This window comes from Myotis brandtii, unplaced genomic scaffold, assembly GCF_000412655.1.
Source record: "Myotis brandtii unplaced genomic scaffold, ASM41265v1 scaffold244, whole genome shotgun sequence".
NCBI classification, from domain to species: Eukaryota; Metazoa; Chordata; class Mammalia; order Chiroptera; family Vespertilionidae; genus Myotis; species Myotis brandtii.
This window is the reverse complement of record NW_005359225.1, coordinates 1,448,855-1,456,627: the sequence shown is the minus strand read 5'-3', so window position 1 is coordinate 1,456,627 and position 7,773 is coordinate 1,448,855. Positions and strand designations below refer to the sequence as shown.

At 36.0% G+C, this 7,773-nt stretch overlaps 1 long non-coding RNA gene across 1 annotated transcript; it reads right to left on the bottom strand.

The window, feature by feature from the left end:
- Positions 1 to 4,021, bottom strand: LOC106726247. Its single transcript, XR_001362275.1, has 2 exons — positions 3,929 to 4,021; positions 1 to 108 (listed from the first exon to the last, which is right to left on the bottom strand). It is a non-coding gene; the product is annotated as an uncharacterized LOC106726247 (long non-coding RNA).
- Between the last annotated feature and the right edge of the window lie 3,752 nt (positions 4,022 to 7,773).

Genomic DNA, 7,773 nt, shown 5'->3' with positions numbered 1-7,773 from the left:
CAATTCTTTTATTCGTTTTCTGTGTCTACTATGTGGATTGTTCAAATGACTGGTAAGATCAAATATTGTTGGTATTGCATTATCTCGAAGAACTGTCCTATAAGGACTCTGAAAAAGAAAAATGTGTTAATTCAGAGCTAGTCCTTAAGAATGTATTACATATAAATAAAATTCTACATTAATGATTTCTCCAGTACTCCTTCAACTCCAGCTCTAAAGTACAGAGAAACCTGAAGAATTAATGATGTCAATCCAAGTCAGCTTATTATTTCTAGCTCTTTTCATATTTGCCCTTTTGGTAATCATACTATTATAAATTAGGGAACTGAAATAATGATAGGCATAAAAAATAAAATGTATTTGCATTTTGTATATCCTATATAATAAAAGGCTAATATGCAAATCGACCAATGGCAGAACAACTGGTCGCTATGATGTGCACTGACCACCAGGGGGTAGACGCTCAATGCAGGAGCTGCCCCCTGGTGGTCAGTGTGCTCCCACAGGGGAGCGCCACTCAGCCAGAAGCCGGGCTTATGGCTGGCCTGGCGAGCACAGCAGTGGCGGGAGCCTCTCCCGCCTCCATGGCAGTGCTAAGGATCCCCAGAGGGCTCCTGGACTGCGAGGGCGCAGGCTGGGCTGAGGGATACCCCCCCCACCCCGAGTGCTCGAATTTTGTGCACCGGGCCTCTAATCCTCTAATATATATGTATTTTTCCCCCTAACTCAGAATCCCAGCTATTTTATCTATTCTGTTCTTCCATTAGCCCACCCAATCTATAGTAGACACAAAAGTTTCTAAGAAAATCTAGTGTATGTTCTATAATAAGTTTCCCTCCTTTACCGGTTGTTCAGTCCACTTTTGCTACTATTTCTGAGAAGCATCAAGGCACAATGAAATAATGTTGGACTGGGACACATGAGACTTAGAAACTAGTCCAAACTCTAACAGTGACTCACCATATACAGTATATAATACATATAATACTTTCCCATTGTGGACTTCAGTTCCTCTTCTGAATAAAATTCAGGTATTGAACTAGATTCATATTTCCAAAAAATGAAAATATTCAAATACTAATGAACAAAATGCTTGCCATTTCAGTTATGCCATCTGTACTTTTACACAATCTACTCACTTTTTTAGTTAACATTGTAATAAGCAATAAAAATTACAAAATAATGGTTTGATGGGCTGGTTATATTTTTAACTCATTAAAAAACTTCTAAAATAAAGTGATGCATGTGCTACCTGAAATCACTCATACCCCAGTGATATATGTGTGTGTGTGTGTGTGCACACACACACACACATATATAATCACACTTTGCAAACACTGAAATAGGTACTTCTAAATCCCCTTATAATTCAGATGTTCTTATTGAAGAATGACTATGCTCTATCCCAGTGGTCAGCAAACTCATTAGTCAACAGAGCCAAATATAAACAGTACAATGATTGAAATTTCTTTTGAGAGCCACATTTTTAAAACTTAAACTATATAAGTAGGTACATTGTTATTAACCCTTTTCGGTCCAACGTGGAGGCTGACTCGACAGACCAGGTGCTAGGAGCAGGTCCAACGTTGAGCTGAGGTCTAGTGAGACAGATAACTTCAACATTCAATCCCGTCAATTAATTTAGACCAGACTGTTTGAATTCCAAAAATAAAATTGGACCGCAAAGGGTTAACTTAATTAGGGTACTCCTAAGCTGGCCTTTGCTAAAAACGTCCTCAATCTGAGGTGTCGACCTCAGCAAACGTACCCCCACTTCTTCTAACGCCACTTCTTCAAAATAGACTAGCCCAGGCCGAAAACCGACTTCTGCGCATGGGCCACGAAGTTTCAATCGCACTGTACGTGCGCGCCCACACGTGGTATTTTGTGGAAGAGCCACACTCAAGGGGCCAAAGAGCCGCATGTGGCTCGCGAGCCACGGTTTGCAGACCACTGCTCTATCCTAATTCCCGTTACTGCAATCCAACCTGGTTAAAAGCTAGATGCATACTTAGATGGTGACAGTTTTCACAGCCAGCCCAGAGGAAGTCAGATGGGACAAGAAATTTATTAATAACTGCTACTAAATTCCCTCCCAGCTCGTCCAGGGAAGCAGTATCATTAATTTCTTCACAAATTTGCACTGATAAAGACACTTCATTTTAAAAAGCTTTCTCCAGAGCAGTGATTGTTTCAAAGCTGACTATTAAAGCCTGGTCAAAATATATGCCAAACAAAAATAACAACTTCTATATTTTTACCCAGGGAAGGAAGGTTAGAAAGATATAAAGGAAAGTACATTTTACTCTTGAAAAACACAGAATTAAACTGCACAGGTACACTTACATGTGGATTTTTTTCAATAAATACTGCAAATGTATTTTCTTAAGCTTACTTTATTGTAAGAATAGAGTATATAATAAATATAACACAAAATATGTGTTAATTTTTTATTTATGTTATCAGAAAGGATTCCCGGTCAAAAGTAGGCTATAAGTTTTCAGAGAATCAAAATTATACACAGATTTTCTACTGTGTGGGGTGTCAGCACCCCCAAACCTCTGTGTTATTTAAAGGTTAACTCTATATAACTAAAGAAAACACACTACCTAAGTTTCATCCAAAGAGCTGTTATCTGGGAAGAATTTCTATTCAGATTCAGTATTTTCTAGTTCAATCCCATGCCTCATAAAAAAAAAAAAAAAAAAAAAAACCAAAAAAAAACAAACCTATTTTTTTTTTTTAAAAAGTTTATTTAGAAAGTTACAGAGGTAGTAGAAGTGAGTTGGCTGGGCTGCATAGCCTCAGGAAACAAGTTACAGAAGCAAAAGAAGGGCACTTGGAGCTTAGGAGAGAGAAAGGCAAAGACAGCACACCTTGGGGGAAGAGTGGAAAGGCAGGCGAGCTCCTGAGAGGGGGAGCACCTCAAAATCTATTTCTTAATGATACCCAGCTTCTAATGCTGTGCCAATTATCCCGACTCTACTATGAAGTCTGAATCCGGGATTGATTAGGGACACAGTCATTGAAGGGAGCAAAAGCTATACAATACCCAAAGCGTCTCATCTTTCCCACTTAGCAATCATCTCAAAAAGCAAGCATACACGCATACATAGTCAACTCTTGGTATCACCAATTATTACATAAGGAGAGGAGGGATAAAACATTCTAATACATGTTTCAAATTCAAATTCATTTGCTATAAAAAATATTAAAGACCAGAAAACAACATGTGGAAAACATGCAACTTTTAATACATATTCATCTATAAGCATGTATGCCTAAAAGGGCTATATTCAATTCATGTGTCTGATCATTTTAATGCAGTATCAAGATTTAATCTTTAACTGCTGAATTAAGGTTTGAGCATAAAGCAATGATCTTACTCTCGCATTAAAGTTAACACTTGGCTTTGATTGAACTAGCCATGAATGTTTACTAATGAGACTTTAAATGCCAAATTAATGAAGTTAATACTCTTAACATTCGAATACAGATCTTAGGCAATCCAGCTTTTAATAGCAATACCATCTAAATAAGTTTAAAAAAAATTCTCACATTTGAATTTAATTTATTCAAGATTGAATATTCATGTGGAAGTTTAAAAAGCAAGTTTATTCATTGACTAAACAAGAATATGAGAATAAACTATATGTTAAATTTCTCATATTAATCTTGTTGGAATTATCTAATTAAGAGACCATATTTATTACTAAAATAAAAATATAAAAATGCATAAGACTTGTGTATTTAAAATAATAATTTGGGACTGTTTTACTTATTGTCAAAAACATAAAAGTAGTTAGCTTTTTAACATAGTAAATCTCTTATTTTGGTTGGTCATGATTATTATTACCCTCTTAACAAAGCAAGGCAAAATTATTCCTCAAATATTTGTGATTAAACTGTTGAACCGGAATTGGCTCACCTCCCAATGACTTCACAAGTATCTGCTTCAAATAATTTTGAGAAATAACCCAATCATTCTTTAGTTTTCTGGTGCCTCTGCAAAATGTATCTGAAAAAAATATCAAAATAAATTCTGCATAACAATATATAGTGCACCTTAAATATCAAGTTTATGTCTATCCCAATATCTGGGATGATACATTAGCTATACCTAAATAAGAATATATGTATTATTAAATAAAACTGTCTTCCTAACTAGTTTTTAGTGTTTCAAGTCTACTCCACTTCAATCAAATCTGCCCTATGCGTGCCTTTTATGAATCCTAGCAATAAAAATAAGGAGGGTTAAAAATCTTAGACCTCAGGAATTATCATGTCTAATCTCATTAGAAATTAGGGCCCAAGAGGGAGTGACTTGGCCAAAATAAAAATTAACAGTAGTAAGATTGTTAGTAGTAAGAGAGATCCAGGTCTTAATATAAAATTGCAAATTATTGATGGAAATGTTTTTTTTACATTAATTGTATGATCTGCTTCCTGTTGGTTCTAACAGTACTTACAAAAACAAATACATGAAAACAAAGAACTCCATTCCTGGAAGATTTTACTCATAAAAAAGCTCTAGAGAAGCTGCTCCAAATAAAAACACCAACTTTACCTTAAATAAATATAAACTTTGATAATAGCTTAAAATTTTTCTGAAGGCTACACAGGAAGTTTACAAGTGGCTAGTTAGCTCCAAACCTGTCTTCATCTTAAAAAAAAAAAGAAATAGTGGAGGGGTATAAAGATACCCTCCAACATTAATAGAGGAAGATTTATACTTCCAACCAGATACTGAGGGAGCAAGAGAGAAAACAAAAACCAAGCCCTTCTATTACTTACAGTTCTCAGATCATAGAGGTCTCAAAGTGTTTGGCACATAATCGATAATGTTTATTTAGTTGATCAGGTGTTTTATCTTCTAAGTCTGCTCTCCTACAATTTTCCACCCACTTCTGGCATCTATAAATAAAACCAAAATACAATTATGGAATATGAGCTCAACATTTAAATTTCAGCATTTAGTTTCAAGGCAAATAATATTATGAACCATGGATTCCTGCTCCCCTCTACCCACAGAATATAACATAATTTAGTGAAGTTGATTAATAACAAAATGAGAGCTGGAAGAAACCTTAGATATCATTTAGTGCATTTAATTACAGACATGATTAAGAAGTAACTTGCTCAGAGTCATGTACAAGATCAGCAGCAAAAATGAACTTAAACGCGAGTCTTTCAAATCCCAGGACTCCAGCATCAGAGGACTCAAACACACCAGCACTACAAATAAAAAGTTGAACACCATGAGATGAACAGCCTAATATTCCCCTCAGAATTTCAACTTAAACAAGCATATAAAGCAACACTGCCATTGTAGAAAATTAATAAGTAAATGTTTTATAAATAACTACAGTTTCTTATGGAAGCATGACAGTCTTACTACTAACATGATTTACTATTTACAATGATATGCACAGACTAGATTTTAAGCTCCATGAATGCAGGGATTGTGTCTAGACAATCTAGTACACCGAAGGTGTTGAATATAGTGAACAAGACAAGGTCCATTCCTTCTTGGTGCTTACATATCTGCAGAAAAACAAATAATAAACACTAATTATAAGCCAGACACTGTTCTAAGTCCTATCCAAATGATTATTATCCCTTTTGTACAGAAGAAGAAATGAAGGCACAGAAATGTTAATTGGCTAAAGGTAACAACTAGATCTTTCTCTCATTCCTCAAATTTCTAGGCATAAAATTCTGCCATGAATAGTGCCACAAATTTGGAAACATATTTATAATCATATCACAGTATATTTTCTTATGACTCAACATCACAATTTACCCCTCCACACACTTTCTAACACTAATTCCCTCTTTCTCGATATATAACATTAAAACCATGGTGAAATGTTGGTTATCTAACCTAAACTAAAACCATACATATCTAAATTGTACAGCATTTCATTCAGCCAAGAAGCATTATTACTTACAGTAATGATGCCTAAGATGTCTGTATTTTAATCATATATCTACATAATTGTGCAATATGATTATAAGCATTTCACGTTGCAACAGTATTTGGTATAAAAACTGTTTCACTGTAAGTTGCCATATTCACACAGTTAAGTTTGTTTTTAAATTCTTATATCTCTGAAGACCTTCCACATACAACCCTGCTGTACGTATTATCTCTGAACTAAGTTGAGACATCTTTCTGATACCAAGAGCACTCAAATTCAGTACACTTATGTCTTCCATATCAAATACCTAGAGGTAAATCTAGTGAAAGACCTCTAATAGAAAACAAATTTTTAAATAAATAAATGGGATATACAAGTTCACTGAATTCTAAAGATATCAATTCTCCCCAAACTGGTTTACTGATTTAATTACAATCACAATCCCAACAAGTTCTTTTGTGCATTTGTGTGTGTTTTTGAGAGATAAATGACAAGATGACGCTAAAGCTTTTTACACAGAAATTCAAAGGACCACGAATAGTCAAAACAACCATGAAAAAAGAAAGCTAAAAAAAAAATCCACTACCAGATATTAAAACTCATTATAAAGCTTATTAAGACAGTGTGTTAATGGCATAGGATAAAACAGAAAATGGAGAGTTATGGATACTTAAGACAAAGGTACCTATGCACAGCAATAAAGACAACTTCTTAATAGTATTGAGTCAGTTGGATATCCATGTAAAAAAAAGAACCTTGACCCCTATTTTTACACCATATATACAAAAATATATTCCAAATGAATTACAGACATAAATATGAAAGGTAAAACAATAAAGCTTCTAAAAGACAACACAGGAGACTACCTTCTTTACCTTGTAATAGACAAAGAGCTCTTAAAGGCAATAGAGCACACTCAAAAAGAAAAGATGAATTAGGCTACTTTAAAGTTAATAACTGTTCATTAAAAGAAATCATTTAAGAGTGAAATGGCAATCCACAAAATGGAAGAAGGTATCTGCAATACATATACCCAACAATAAACTCATACCAAAAATATACATGAAGAACTCCTACAAATAAACCAGAAAACCCAAGGTAAAAATGGACAAGAGACTTGAACAGGCAATTTGCAATTATTCAGATGGCCAATACACATGAAAGAAATGCTCATGGGAAAAAAAAAAAAACTAAAGAAAAAAACAAAGCTCAATCTCATTAGTCCTTAGGGAAATACTAATTAAAATTGCAACAAAATGTTACTATATACCCAGAAGAATGACTACAATGTAAAAGAGATAATACCAAATGTTGATGAGAGGTGGGACAACTCTGCCTACCAACAGTAGAAAGGAATAATATTTGGCAATGGGAATGAATGAGCTCAGCTAGATCTCACAAACATAACGTTGAATAAAACAAACCAGGCATGCATACTACGTGATTCCTTTTATATTAAACCAGAGGCCTGGTGCACAGGGATCAGGCCTAAGCTGGCAGTCGGACATCCCTCTCACAATCCGTGACGACTGGCTCCTAACCGTTCGCCTGCCTGCCTGCCTGACTGGCCCTAACAGCTTCTGCCTACCAGCCTGATCGCCCCCTAACTGCTCCCCTGCTGGCTTAATTGATGCCTAACTGCTCCCCTGACGGCCTGATGGCTGACTGCCCTCCCTTGCTGGCCTGATTGCGCCCAACTGCCCTCCCCTGCTGGCCTGACCACCCACGACTGCCCTCCCCTGCCACAACCAGCCTCCCCCGTGCCACGCAGAGCCACGGGACCCCCAGGCCTCACTGCACCGAGTGGCCACCAGGCCCCACCTCTACTGTGCACGCAGCCATCTTGTGACGA